At 39.4% G+C, this 16,043-nt stretch overlaps 1 long non-coding RNA gene across 1 annotated transcript in view; it reads left to right on the top strand.

Moving 5' to 3' along the window:
- The first annotated feature begins 12,898 nt into the window (after window positions 1-12,898).
- The window catches only part of LOC309870141, a 58,152-nt gene continuing 55,007 nt past the window's right edge, over window positions 12,899-16,043 (top strand). The window contains exon 1 of the long non-coding RNA XR_014314507.1: window positions 12,899-13,039. This is a non-coding gene — a long non-coding RNA (uncharacterized lncRNA). The remainder of the gene's footprint in view (window positions 13,040-16,043) is intronic.

The following is a 16,043-nucleotide window of genomic DNA, read 5'->3' as shown; positions in this document are numbered from 1 at the left end:
AAATGAAAAATAAATAAATAAATAAATAAAGTGAGTCTCTTGTAAATCGCATATGGTTGAATCTTATTTTTTTCATCCTTTTTCTTAAAATCTTTTGATTTGGGGAGTTCAATCCATTTACATTTAGATTTATTACTGATCTGGAAAGATTATTGGCATTTTGCTATTTGTTTTCTGCATATGTCTTACAGCTTTATGCCCCTCATTTCCTTCAAAACTGCTTTCCTTTCTTTTTCTAAGTGATATTATTTTATTATCATGATTATTTTTCTTTTTTTAATTGTAGTATACTTGACATGCAATGTTACATTCATTTCAGGTGCAGAACATGGTGATTTGACAAGTTTATATATTATGCTATACTTACTGCAAGTCTATACATTATGCGGTAGTTACCATCTGTCACAGTGCTATTAGAATATATAAGCTAATTCTCTGTGCTGTGCCTTTTATCCCTGTGACTTATTCATTCCACAACTGGAAGCCTGTACCTCCCACCCCTCTTCACCCATTTGCCAATCTCCTACACACCTCCTCTCTGACAACTATCTGTATTTATGGGTCTATTTTTGCTTTTTGTTTGTTTGTTCACTTGTTTTTATTTTGTAGATTCCACATATAAGAGAAATAATACAGTATTTGCCTTTCTCTGACTGACTTGTGTTCCCTTTTATTTTGTTGGTTTTTTGTAGTGACACATTTTTATTCTGTTCTCTTTGTGTGTGTGTTCTATAGACATTTTTTCCAGTTACCTAAATTATAATAATTTATTTTAAACTCTTACTAACTCAAGTTCAATTGAATGCAAAAACTCTACTCCTTCATATCTCTGCACTTGACTTTGTTTTTGATTGATGTCACCAATTACATCTTTATATATTGTGTGCCCATTAATGTAGATTTATAATATACTTTACGCTTTTGCCTTTAAATCCTATAATAGAATAAAAGTAGAGTTGTGAATCAAAAAGAGTATACATGATTTATATTTATCCATTTATTTAAAATTTTTTTTAAATTTTATTTATTTGGCGGGGGCAGAGAGAGAACAGGAGAGGGTCAGAGGGAGAAGGGTGGAAGAATCTCGGTCAGACTCCCTGCTGAGCATGGAGGTCTCCATGGGGCTCAATCTCAGGACACTGAGATCATGACCCGAGCCAAATCAAGTCAGATGCTCAACCAACTGAGGCCCCCAGGTCCCCCATGTCCATTTATTTATTTTTATCAAAAAACTTTATATTTTTGTATGACTGTGAATAACTGTCTAGTGTCCATTCATTTCAACCTGAAGGACTCTCTTTAGCATTTCTTGTAGGGCAGGTCTGGTGGTAATGAGCTACTTCAGGTTTTGTTTATCTGGCAATGTTTTAATTTCTCCCCCATTTTCAAAGGACAGTACTCTCAGTCAATGGTTTTTTTCTTTTAGCAGTTTTAATATATCACTGTATTGCCTTCTGGCCTGCGAGGTTTCTGCTGAGATATCCACTGATAATGTTATTGAAAATCTTTGGACATGTTGAATTGCTTTTCTTTTGATACTTTGACAATTCTTCGACTTTCAACAGTTTGATTATAATGAGTCTTGGTTTTCCTATTTGGAGTTTGTTGAACTTTTTGTATTTGTGTGTCTATATTATTCCTCAAACTTGGGGACTTCCTAATCATTATTTCTTCAGATAAGCTTTTTCTCTTGTTCTTCTGACCATTCTCTTAGTGTAGGTCTACCTGACACTGTCCCTTAGCCCCTATACTCTCTTACTTTTCTCATTCTTTTTTCTTCTCAGACTTGATTATTTCAAATTACTTGTTTTCAAAGTTGCTTATTCTTTCTTTTGTCTTTTCAAGTCTTCTGCTGAAAATTTCTGTTGAATTTTTCAATTGTTATGTTTTTCAGCTGTAGAATTTCTGTTTTATTCTTTTCAGTAATTTCTATCTCTTGTTGATATTCTCATTTTGTTCCTTTCTCATTTTCCTGATGTTGTTTGTCTGTCATGTTTTGCTTTAGCTCATGGGGCATTTTAAAGACTATTTAAAGTTGTTGTGGAGTAAGGCTGAAGCCTCTGATAATTTTCAATTTCTGGAGTGTTATTTTTTTTTTTGAGTCAGCCATGTTTCCATGTTTCTTGTGATCTTTTGTTAAAAATTGAAAATTGGATATTTGACAAGAACAGTCTCTATGTTTTTGTGGACTGGGTCTATGCAGGGATAAATCTTCCTTAATTAGTTTAGTGTGGACTCTCAAGGTCCTCTCAAGCCTCTTCTGAGCATGTGTCGTCCCGTCCTGTTTGTGTGCTTTTCCCCAAATTCCCCTGTATATATATTTGCTTTTAGATGTCTTAATTTCCTGTGAGCTTTGCTCGTGCTCTTCTCAAGGACTCAGATTTCTGTTGTATTCCTCTGCCCATAATCTCTTGAACCGGTGTCCACAGGTCTGCGGCCTTCCTGCAGCTCTCATGTCACAGTGCTCACCACTGCTTCTGGATATCCAAACTATGCCACCATCCCATCTGTGTCCTAGAAAGGTGAGACAGAAATTAGTCCCCTGGGCATCCCCAAACAAGCCAGAATATCACAAGCAAGTTCCACATTTTTTTTCTTTCTCTTTCAAGGTAGGTACCAACGAATGGGCATTTTCCAAACTCAGAGCACTGGGGAGGAAATGGGGCAAGGATTGGCAGAAACCCCTGAAATTTCCTACCCTTTTGGGTGTGACTTTCTTTGGTTAGTCATTCACTGGTTTGCTACAACTCTTTAACTGATTTCTAGAATTCTCACATAGCTACTTTTGTCTGTAAGTTGTATATTTGGTGTTTCTGTGAGAGAGTAGGTGTAGACTTTACTAGTCTGCCATCTGGCTGAAATTACTCTTCTGTGTAAGTCTTCTGATGTAAGTAACCTTACATCATTTTGGAAATATGTCATGAAACAGTTGAATGAAATGAAACCATGCTGATTAAGAGGGAAGCGAATTATAGAATATTAATGTATTTGTGCTTTAGAGAATTGAGTAGAAGAAACTAAGATTTTTTTAGACATTGGTGCTCAGAGTAAGTACAAGCAAGTGCTAAAGGAGCTGTGAATGGCGGTAGTCTAAATAGTTATAGACCTGGGGACCAGAAGTTTAAAAAAAGACCTCCAAATAACCTTTAATTGACCAGAAAGTAATAAGATAATATTTAGTGATTGAGTTCTAACATATGGAGATTAAAGTACTCAGTTGGGGCTTAAAAGTTTTTATTTTGCAAAATAGGTTTTTCATCCCTTTAAAGTATGTTCATTTGCGAGACAAAGAATATTGCCTCCCCATGGTTTAATATATTCAGTTACTTTTTCTCATAAGGAAAATCTAGAGGTAGAAAGAGTCAGGGGGTGGTTCAGCAGCTCAGTAATGCCAGAATGTGTGTGGGCATGCTTCTGGCCTTGCCTCGTGGTTGCAGATTGGTTCCTGCTGCCCCATATTCGGAGCAGAAAGAAGAGCAAAGTTGGTTCCAATTATCAGACTCTTTATCAGGAAAGCACTGAGAGACTTCAACTTACAGCTCACTGGCCATAATATGGTCACATGGCCTTTTTTTGCTACAGAGGAGTCTGAGAAATTGAGTCTACATTTTCCTGCCTATGCTGTAGAAGGTGGCAAGAGAGAAACAGGGTGGGAATGTCTGTTGGGTAAACTGATCCAGCAGTGTTTCCCTGGGGGGAATTCAATGAGGAAAATTCTACTTGGTTCTCAGGTAAGTAAGCAAGAAATTCTGTGCCTTCATTTCATCACAGACTTCTAGTCTTCAGAGTCGTACTCTGATAGAGTGGTGCATGCACAAAGTGTATTTCTCAGTTTCTGTTTTAAGATAAGATTTGTATTTTGGGGGGGCGCCTGGGTGGCTCAGTGGATTAAGCCGCTGCCTTCGGCTCAGGTCATGATCTCAGAGTCCTGGGATTGAGTCCCGCATCAGGCTCTCTGCTCAGCAGGGAGCCTGCTTCCTCCTCTCTCTCTCTCTCTCTCTCTCTCTGCTTGCCTCTCTGCCTACTTGTAATCTCTGTCTGTCAAATAAAATTTAAAAAAAAAAAAAATCTTAAAAAAAAAAAAGATTTGTATTTTGGAACAAACGCGTATGTTGCTTTATTCCCCTGTTAACAATTTTAATAATATTTGACCTTTTTATTAACTCATTCTGACCACATTTATTAGGTGTCATCTATGTGATAGTAATTATAGTAGATACTGATACTTCAGAGATGAGTAAGATCCTTAGCTTCAAGCGGTTCATAGTCCAGAAGTTAAACGCTTTGAGGTAAACAATTACATATATGCAATTGTAATTTATTTTAAAAAGCATTGCTGTGCATATATGATGATATGTACATGCAGCTCCTGTGATGTGCATATTCTTAGTCTGCGGACAGTCTTTTGAGTTTGTGGGTATTGCTAGGAGATCCAGGGAAAAGAGTTTAGAGATGACTTACAGTTCGTTAAGCAAATGCCACTGTAATGATACCACCTTTCTTTAAGCTTTATATTGTCCCCGAAGTCATTGAAGTCTATAGATCTTTTATGTATTTTTTAAAATATTTTATTTCTTTATTTGACAGAGAGGGATCACAAGTAGGCAGAGAAGGGGAAGCAGGCTCCCTGCTGAGCAGAGAGCCCAAAGCAGGGCTCGATCCCAGGACCCTGGGATCATGACCTAAGCCGAAGGCAGAGGTTTAACCCACTGAGCCACCCAGGCACCCTGAAGTCTATAGGTCTTTTACATGAGGCACGTTTACCCAACCTGATGATAATACAGTGGTTTAAATTTAGGTTCCAGTGTTATGCTTGAAAACTAAGAATGTCATTGACATTTAACTTTATGTCTAAAAAGAACTTGTGAGTGACTACATCTGGTTCTGTTGATGTACTCAGGTACTGAGTAAGAATAAGAATATGAATCAACTGCACCTGGCAGCCTGAGGCATTCCATTTTCCAGCCCCTGAGATCTGCTGCTCCCAAGCAGACCACATGGAATGATTCCCCTTTCACTTCTGCTTCAGGAGCTCACAACTGCCTGGAATCATGAGAAACTTTCATTCCTCTTCTTTGCTAGGAATCTTCTCCCCTTTTCCTCATTGGATTACATGAGACCAGGCCATGGCATGAATGCTTGCGTTCCTTTACCTCTACTTTATGATTCCATATCTCTGCAAAAGTCCCTTGTTTAGAAGTCCACAAACTCCAGTCTTTGGGCCAAATACTGTAGCTGTAAAGTCTGGGAGCTAAGAAGGGATTTTATATTTTTAATTCATCGAAAAACCCAAAAAGAGTACTTTTTTGGTGACATGTGAAAATTACATGAAATTCAAAATTTAGTGTCCACAAATACACTTTTATTGAAACACAACAACGTTCATTTGTTTACCCACTCTCTGTAGCTCGTTTTGAACTACAATGACCAAGGAGGATAGTTGCCACAGAGACCATATTATCTACAAAGCCTAAAGTATTTACCATCTGGCCCTTTACAGAAAAATTTTACCAACCTCAGATTTAGAAGAAAAATGTCTGCCTCTGGCTATAGAAATAAAATCCATAATCACATTAATAAACTACTCTAACCAGACTGGGATTGCCAATCACCTGCCAGTATGCCGAGTTGTAGAGGCATTGACAATATTGCATGGTAGTGGTGGGTGGACATTTTTAGCAGCATAACTGTTTTTTTAAATAATTTTTATTAGTTTACTTGTTCAATATGATATATATTTTTTATATAATTTTATTTTATATTTTTATGTTATATATTTTATATACAAAGTTTGTATATTTAGATATACAAAAATGATATGAATACGCACATTTCGGACTGGTCCCTGGATTCATCTCCAAAGTCCCTCTGGTGGTCTCTAAAGTTCTGTGGCTCTAGGTTTGCCTGAAGTCTCAGCATCTATACTCTTAGAAGGACTCTGTCATTGCTAGGAGGAGCTCTACATGACTGGGGGTTTCACTGTTCCCACCTTTAGTAAATGGTGCTGATAATCTCTACGAACCAAAAATCTGCATGTCAACTGTCACAACCTTTCCTCTCCTTTATCCCCACATTCAATTTACCACCGAGCCCCATCAGTTCTAGCTCTTAAATATCTTGCATGAGTATCCTTGTTTCGCTTTCCACCATTACCTCTCTACCCAACATGAACTTGGACTCTGGGATAAGTCATCCAGTGATGTCATTATTCACTCGTGCTCCCCTGAAATTACTCTCCATAAAGCAGGGTAGGCTTTTATAAGAACAGATCTGGTGAGAGATTGCCTAGTTTTGACCCCTTCAGTGTCTTCCCCTTGACTGCCTCTCCAGGCCCACCTCTTATCTCAGTCATATTGGTCTCTTTTCAGTTCCTTTACTGAGTAGTGGTCTGCTCAGCCTCAGGGCCTCCTCGCCTGCTATTCCTTCCTCTCTTACTCCCTCTGTTCTTTAGTTCTTGGTTTTTGTTTACAAAGGGAAATGTTGAATATTTATCTTATTCCAGATACTGTGTTAATTGCTCAGAATACAGATAATAAAATGACATAATCCTGTCCAATATAGACCTTATAATCTAAGAAGGGATACTTAGATATATTAGGGATATATCTAAGGGATATATTAAATAAATAATCTTCAAATAATTACAGTTGTGATCAATGATAAGCTGAAAGATAGGCAGGAAGATTTCAGGGAGCAAAATGGGAGTATTGATTTTATCTTGTAAACACAGGGAAAACATTGTGGGAAGAATATTTAAGCTTACTCTCATAGGAGGAACAGTTATTCTTTAGGTAAGGGAGAGAAGAAAATTCTAAGCCAAGGAAAATAACATGTACAAAGTCCTAAGGCTAAAAAGAATTGAAAGGGATCTAGTTCCAGAACATGAAGAGGAAGGGAGACATTGACTTAAATAAAGGGATGGCCCAGATCAGGTAGAGTCTGGTAGGCTCTGTTAAGCATTCTGGCCATTGAGGAATTCAGATTTAGGTGTCTTTTCCTCCAGGAAGCCTTCCTTCATTCCCCAGCTGGATGAGGCAACCAGCCCCCACTCTCTGTTCTGACATCACACACATATGGTTCCACAGTCTCTCTTCTTCACTGACCTTTATTGCCTTGTCTCTTTTCCCTGCTAGCCTGAGAGCTCCACGAGGATAAGAAATTTGTCTCCTTCATCGCTGTTCATCTGTGCCTAGCACAGTGCTTGGAATCCAGTTGAGAGTTCAATACAGGTGTGTTAAATAAATGAATGCCCCTCCTTTCTGTCACTGTCTAAACACGGGCTCTTCTGGTGCTTCCCAGAAGTGTGGAGGTCACCAGATATTCTTGCAAAGGCCCTATTTATGGATGATTCTCCTTGATCATTAGAATAGCCTCTCCCCTGCTCTCCTGACTTCTGTTTTCTTGCTTCTCATTACCATCCTTCCTGCTGCTCCCTAGAATACTATCCCAAAGTAAAATTTGGATCATGTCTTTAAAAAAATATTTTTCTACTTTCACAGACCCTTCATCACTTCTCCCTGTCCACAGAATAAACTTTAAGCTCCTTTGTTGCTGTCCTAAATCATCCATGAGTTGACCTTGACTTATGGATCTTATCTATCTTTGGTCTTATCTATGGTCTTATCTATTTTTCAGTTCATGTATTCTGACCTCTGATCATAGCCCAGTGCCCCACCATGTCAGATGCTCAGATATGCCCTATTCCAGCTGTGGTACCAAGAAGGAATACCTTTCTCTTTCTTCTCTGTCGATGTTTGGCTCGTCCTTTGCCATCCAAAAGAATCCCAGCATTCTGTTCTTTTTACTGTTTCCATAGCCCAGTGGTTCCCAAAGTATGGTCCCTGACCAGCAGCAAACTTGTCTGATGGGAAAATTCTCAGGTCTTACCATAGACTTACTGAAAACCTGGAGTGCTGGGGTGGGTGCGTGGGGGGATGGAGGTATAAGCTGGTTGAACAAACCTTCTAGGTGATTGTCATGCACATTAATGTTTGCCCAGCTCATGGCTGTACATTAAGTTCTGGCTAATTATTTACTTGTCAGTATCCCTTATTAAAATATAAGTAGCCTGAAGGCAAGAACTAGATCACATCCATTTTATCTCTGCCACAGTGGAGGAAATGAAATGGCAATGAAGTACAGGATACTTATGGGTAGTGGGTGCTGCTCCTTTTATTCCTAATGCAATTTAAGGTTTCCCCCTCTGCAAGTAAATTTATTTGGAAAGGAAGATAAATTATGTTGCTATACACGATATTACATTACACTATATTTCATCACGCACATATATATGTATCTATCTATATCTACCTATCTCTCTCTCTACCACTATAGTAATTAATTCACCTGCAACATTCTTAATGATGAATCCCAGACTTGAGTCTTAGGAACCTGCTAAGAAGAAAGTTCTCTAAGGGGAAACTGATTTGTCTTGCCTAGTTAGGATTTAGGATTTTTAGCCCTGCTTCTCAGACTTTCACATAAATATGAATCACCTGGGATCTTTTTAAACTAAAGTTTCCTGATTCAGTTGGTCTGTGGAGAGGCCCATGAGTCTGCCTGTCTCACAGGCTCCCAGGTGGTGCTGCTAGTCTGAGTGGGCCTCAGAGGGAAATTTTACAAATGACCTACCTTCTTACAAACTAGCTATGTCGTTTTTGTCTTGCACAAGGAGATTTGGCATGAGTACAACTTCTTTGTGGTATTTTTATTCATGTGTGGGTCAAAGGCCCTAGCCAGTGGTTCTCAACCCTGGTTACACTTTTGAATCATCTGGAGGTGGTTTTAAAAAATACCAGTGCCCAGGATCTACTCTCTGAGAGCCAGATTCAATGAACCACAGCCCTAGGCAATGAAGTAAAACAGGTGCAGAAATTACTGTTATGTTCCACACAGCAGATCTATGACAAGTCTGCCCTTGAGAAGTTTTTCATTTAAGTGGTAAGATGGTACAATGCATTTTAACAAGGATTTAACATAAAATTATTAAAAAGAAAAACAAAAAGCAAACTTTGTTCATGATATAAAATATGACAGACCACCTACAGGAATAGTTGGAAACCAAACCAAACAGTAGGCCTGCTGATATTTGTACGTTTCTCTGGAAATACTCCTAAGGAAATTGTTATTTGGGAGAATAGGAATCTTGCCTACTTGCTTGGATGATGAGGTTAGACCATCATAATTAGTGTATATGGCCCATTTGAAGATATTATAGCTGAAATATATTGGATTACGTTCCAATTCTTTATTTCATACCTTGTTACAGAATTGTGAGACATATATGCTCTTGTTGTGTTGACTTTGCAATGTCTCCCACAAGAGCAGGAACAACATATTTTCTTTTCTCATTGATGTTGGGATGGACCAGTGGAATGTCACAATACAAAGACTTTAAATTTTTTTTTAAGATTTTATTTATTTGACAGAGAGAGATCACAAGTAGGCAGAGAGGCAGGCAGAGAGAGAGAGAGAGAGGGAAGCAGGCTCCCCGTGGAGCAGAGAGGCCAATGTGGAACTCAGTCCCAGGAAACTGAGATCATGACCTGAGCTGAAGGCAGAGGCTTAACCCACTGAGCCACCCAGGCGCCCCCAAAGACTTTAAATGTTTTGCTTGGCTTCTTGTACTTCCGCTGTTCCACAATAAGACCCCACTGAGGGGGGTGCCTGGGTGGCTCAGTCAGTTAAGTGTCTGCCTTTGGCTCAGGTCAATGTCTCAGAGTCCTGGGATCAAGTCCCAGGTTGGGTTCCCTGCTCAGCGAGGAGCCAGCTGCTTCCTCTCCCTGTGCCCCTACAGTGAGGAGTCTCCTTCTCCCTCTGCTCTCACTGTTGCTCTCTCCTTCAAATGAATAAATAAAATGTTATTGTTTTTAAAGATCACACCTAGGATAGCAGAGGTTCTGACTCACCTCCAGGAGACTTGGGTGCAGCTCAGAGATTTTTAAATATTAAACACAGGTAATTCACTAACTTCGTTTAAGGAACTAGAAAGTCGAACAGACAATGTAGATGCATTTTGCCCAATACATTTAAGTTCTCTTAATCAATGACACATCTGAAATAGGCTTTATTGGGTGATTTCGGTGATGGAATCATCACTGTTTAATTGTAAAATAAGGATACAGTGGTTAGGGTTTTATAAAGTCAGAGTATTCAGTTTGGAAATTTCTTTATTTTGAGAATGTGCTATTATCTCTTTTTTGTTTAAATTATTTCTTTTTTGAAATGATATGATAGTTGGTTAGCTATGTTTTTTTCCCTTGCTTAGTTGGAAATTGAATGTTAGAAATCTTGCCTATGTTCCTAATTTTGGTGGTGTGCAGGAGGAGTTGCAGAATTTTCATGGCATATGAATCCAAAAGCTAGGAAACCACCTTTATAATCCATTACCTTCATCCAATGTAGAGAAATCAAATTTAGAAGATGAATATTAGCTGAGGATTAAATGAACCTGTAGGCAGAGGTCCTTCCTAGTTGCTGATAGGACAAACAAAACATGCCCTACAAGAAACCCATACTAATTAGATGTTATACCAGAGCACCGTGTTTTGCCATCAGTTTTTGTTTTGCTTGTTTGTTTTGTGAACTTGTCTTAAATTGGTGAGGCTTCTCTGCAGAAATCAAGGATGGATAAAATAGATTTTAGCTAAGCAAATGCAGTGTTTACAACAAACCACACCTAATCATATAAAAATGTCAAAATCGCTCTTCCTAATAGTGTTATGAGGTGTTCTAAAATGATAAGCTGTTAATTTCTCTTTCTGGGATTTCTAGCTGACTGTCAAAATAATGGTAATATCACCTGATATATTTTCAATATTAAAAAAAGATTGGCAATATCTTTATAAATATGCAGTACTGCAGAATTGAGACAAATGGTACCAGTTGGCTATGAATAAACTTCCCTGATTACTGTTTGGAGGGGCTTTAACTCCTTCAACTCCATGAGGCAGCTATGACAGGGCAGAAACACAGGGACAGGCAAGACCTGGCCACCTGTGTGTGCTTGGACAAGTCCATTTAACCTCTCTGAACCTCAGTTTATTTATCTACAAAAGGCAGGATTTAGATTAGGTGGCTTTTAAGGACTGTACCAGAAATGAAATTCTATAATATTATATGTATTCATATAATTACATTTCCAAATGAAGAGGGAAAAAATGAGGTTAGTCTGGCCAAGTTACTCCTCAATACTTTCTTAGTAAGGTAGTATTTTAGCAAATAAGGAAACAGAGCCACAGAAGGGTTAATCAACTTGCTCCAGATCACACAAAAACTTTATACTTTTGTATATGGTCTTTTGGATCCAATTTTAAATATATGTAGATCTATTTTTCCAAAAGAGCAGCCTCAAAAAATTCCCATTATCTGCATTTCACTTTAGCAGACATTAAAATTATTTTTACCCTCTTTAAGTGGATTATTAAATTCAGGGACATTTTCTGGTTTACAATTATAAATAAAGTATTTCTAAATACCAAGTGCCCTGACTTTAAAGAATCTTTAGATTTTCCCTTTAAAAGATAAACAAATACCAGGGGCCAACTTTGGGGCCTAATCAGTTAACCATCTGTCTTCAGCTCAGTTAATGATCTCGGGATCCTGGGATCAAGCCCCAAGTCATTGTGGGCTCCCTGCTCAGTTGGGAGCCTGTTTCTCCCTCTCCCTCTGCCTCTCCCCGTGCTTGTGCCCCCTCTCTCTCTCTGTCAAATAAATAAATAATTCTTTGAAAAAAAAAAATAAACAAAAACCAATTGAGTAAGCTGAAAAACAACTTGCTTTTTCCAATTATTATACATGCACGTGTGTCTGCATCTATGTGCCTGTGTGTGTATGTATATGTATGTCACAGGGAGGAAAATGCTATGTCATTTTGTTTTCTCCTAACGCTTTTTACTCCCATTCATCATAATATAGTCATTACCTAATTATCTATAAAATGTGGCCCAGGTGAAACCCAGCTATCCTTAGTTTTCATAAGGTGCTCGAAGCACAGAGGGCTTCATGGACGTCATCAAGGTCACACAGAACTTTACAATCCTGGCTGGGATTAAAATCTAAATTTCCTGACCCAGGCGCTTTTCTCCCATGAGGCTGTTCTCTTAGAGGGCTTAGACTACGTCCTCCTTCGCAGGCAGGATTTGGACACTCTCGTGAAATGCTTAACAGTCACAGCGCTCTTGGGCATGGCTACCAGTGACATCCCCAGGTAACAGATGATGGGTTTTGAACAGGAAATCAGGGAATTTAGAGCATAAATTCACTGGAAAATAAAGTAAGGTATGAGGACAGGCTGGCCTTTTACTAATAGTCAAGCCACGGCTTTCACACTGGGATTCCATTTTTTCCTCTTGGCTCATTACTCCACCTCCACAAGCATTTGGTTTAAATCGGATACTGTCCCTGGGACTAATATTCAACAGCCTAAGATCTTGTCTTTTCAGTTTGGATTTTTTTCCCTACTAAAGCAGATTTCAGTGTATTTATAAGAACTCCGTTGATGGTACTGTATAAATAGTATTCCAACAAGTTTCTTCAACCCTAATTAGAATATTGTTTTATTACGCTGCACATTTCCTAAATCGCACACTAATTAAACGTATATTGTACTTCATTATTACCCATGAACAACTATCCGTACTCAGGATTTACGGCTGTGTACCGTGGTGGTTGATGACGGTATCAGCATTTCAATTTCAAATGCGTTTCAGAGGTTTAGAGCTTATCTGGAAAATTAATTGCAGCTGAAAACCTGGCGTGGCCTGTTTTTACACAGACCAGCCTGGGGCTCTCCTGCTCCCAGCTCCTTTTTCTGGAACAGCTGCCGGGGGAGTGGGGTGAGGAGTGGGAGAGGGGCGTAAAAGGAGAGTGGATGGGTGGGGGCGGGGGGAAGCAGAGAGCCACTCTTCTCAGACCTTTCCACCAATCGCTGGAGTCTGTCTGGAGGGGAAATGAAAACTCTTTTCTGCTTAATGAATGCAGTAAGTGGAGGGAAGCCTGAGTTCCCAGCACTCCATTAGCAAGCCAGCCAGCCAGCCAGGTGTTGGCCACTGTCAACGTTGGCAGAGTTTGCCCTTTGTTTATTTTTTAAGCAAGGACTTCGGAGTTTCGTGGGGTTTTCTGTTTGTTGGTTTGGTGTGATTCGGTTTTAGTTGATCTCAGCTACGGGGTTTCAAAATATGGACATGTTTGTTGGCTTAGAAGCAGATAGATGAACCTTGAAGGCAATTGGACTTTTTCCTGCCAGCTCATCCCTCAACTTTTCCAAAGGCAGGTCAGGGAACAATAAAGACAGCTACTCTGGCTGGTGGCCTTGCAACCCACGTACTCTGCATTCTGCTTTGTGACTTTAATTGTACTCTGCTTAACAACATAGAAGAGCAGTTTTCCAAAGGAAAAAACAGGAGCATTTGCTTTATTTATTTATCTATTTTTACTAATTTAACAGGAAGGTCCTGGTAATAGACTAGGAACTTTCAGTTTACCATGAACACTGAAAAGCCAGAACTCCCTGTTGAATTCAAAGGACCATTTGGTTGCAAAAAGCAGCAACCAACAAACCCCAGGTTAAGTTAATGGAATGCAAGAACCAGAAGTATAGCTGAATATTATGAGCAGTTGGAATTATAAGCTTGGAAGTCTTCAGGAACCAAGATTGCCATTCTTTGTCATCTCTTTCTTGCCCATGCTTAGCTTCTGTTTATTTCAATTGTGTATTTCACTTCTACCTCTTTTGAGACATCTGCTTTACCCTCTGCCTTTTACTGTGATCTGGTTCTCCACACAGTTCCCAAACTCCCAGCCTTGAGGGTCTACATGACTCTCCATTTCCAGTGACTACAACTAATTACTACTGTTCTGCTATCTCAGTTTAAATTAAGAGACAGGCTCTGATTGATTCCACTTGGGTCAGCCGTCCAGCCCAGGTCTGATCAGTTTTGATGGGTGTGATGGCACCACCACCAGTAAATACGTTACTTACTTTTGTAGAGTCTATGAAAGCAGCATTGCCAAGAAAGAGGGTGTTGGCTGGACACCTAGTGTATTGTACACACACCCTGGAAATGGCTTAATGGCAAGCAAGTGGTACCATATGTGAAAAACAGGTCATAGAAAACAAAAAACAGTTTAATTCACTGGCTTCTAAGCATTAGAGGGCATACATACTCTTGCACTTCCTATGAAAAATGCAGATGCCACAGCTCCCTCCAGAGATGATGGTGTAGGGGTAGTTAGCAAGAATCAGTACTTTTTAATAAGTCTTTCAGATGAGTCCAATGAAAATGGTCTGTATACCTCATTTTGAAAAGCCATGGTTTCTCAGCAGATCCTTAACACATTCAGGTATAGCAAGTGATTAGTGGCAAAGAACATCTTTAATGATACTTAGTGTTGGTAATGTACAAGAACCCCTGATTTTCCCCATAGTGATTGGAGCAAGTTAGTGAGTGGGAATGAACTATGTCCTACATCTGAGCTTTGACTGTGATCTAGTGATAGGTGTGTATAAACAGTTCAGGATCCTATTCAGAGAAATGCCAAGTGCTTTCATTTTACGAGGGATAGTTCCTGTCTGAAAAATAAAAGATAAATTAATTATGAAATAACATGGTCATATTAACAATGCCAGAGCAGTCCGCACTAGAGTGAAACATACCAGAGTTGATTACATTAGCTTGCCTGGGAGGATTGATACTAAACTGTCAGGAGTGACATAAAAGAACTTCTAGTGCTGTTAGTCCTACCTCGCAGGAGCATCAGAGAGGATAATTTAATTTCTTTCATCCTTGTTTCCAGGGTTTCATACCTTCCTGAAAATGCTCATTTTAAAGCACACAGATTTATAATTTTTCACCACCCCCCCCCCCCGCCAAGTTAAAAATAAACTGAACGGTTGCAAGCTTGCTGTTTTGTGTGTGTTGAAGAATGGTTTCAGGTTAGCTGGTGGGCCAAATATCTACCTTCCAACACGCAGGGCTCCGCCTGTTTTACTGGATGGAAACACCAAAGCCGTGGAGGAAGAACAAAATTAAAAAGAAATTAAGATATGAGCTTCGTACAGCCAAGTACATCATCATCTTTCCACATGAGGCACAGACCGTGGTTTTCCAGGCGCGCACAGGAACGTGGCACCTGTGTTCATTTAAATGATTACACATTCAACAAAATTTGAATGTGCGATGTGCAATCATTTGAATCACTCATTATACATTAAAATAAACTGACACAAATACAACCCGTTCTCTGCTGCTTTTGAGACGCTAAGTAAATTAAAGAACGAAACCCAGGTGATGCTAGGCAGAAGATTTGACATACAATAGAGTCAGAAAATTCCGAATTCATGGTTTTTGACTGTGATCAGATAACTTTCAGTGCCGGCATGCGATTAGAAACACAGCAAGAGGAAGAACAGTGTCTGTTCCTTATCCTGGACCTTCCCACCTGGGGCTCCCAGACCACTTCTCACGGGGCTTTGGACCCTAGCGTAGCAAGTGGCAAGAATGTAGTCCTCCAGCAAAGTACAGGTGTTTTGCCCAGCTTCCCCCATTATAATTGTTCGTGATCACCGTCTCTTCCTTTTTATGGCTAATGATTCTTACATCTGACTTGAACGGGGCTTCTGAGACTGTCAATCCACTGAAACTGTTTTCAAGGTTTACCACTTTGACAAATCCAAATTTCCTCCTTTCCAACCTTCCCTGACCTGTCAGCATTTGAAACGGATGACCCCCTGTCTCCTACCTGAAACTTCTCCTTCCTTCCACAGTAACACACAGTTGTAGTTTTCCTTTCTCATGGTAGTTCTGCTGAGCCTTCTCCTCCTCCTCCTCCATATTAAAATCTGAAATTTAAATGTGATGAAAACAGAACTCTTACTTTTTAAACATACCTCTCTTTAATAGTAGCATCTCCATCCCTAGTTGCTCAGGCAAAAAATGAGTTATTCTTCACTCGTGTCTTTCCCTCTCTCCATCATATGTTCAATTCATTAGCAATTCCATTCAAGACTGCACCCAAATGTTCCCCAATCCTTTGGGCTCCAT

This window comes from Mustela nivalis, assembly GCF_964662115.1.
Source record: "Mustela nivalis genome assembly, chromosome: 7".
NCBI lineage: Eukaryota > Metazoa > Chordata > Mammalia > Carnivora > Mustelidae > Mustela > Mustela nivalis.
The sequence above is the reverse complement of the archived record's forward strand: the minus strand, read 5'-3'. Positions and strand labels throughout refer to the sequence as shown.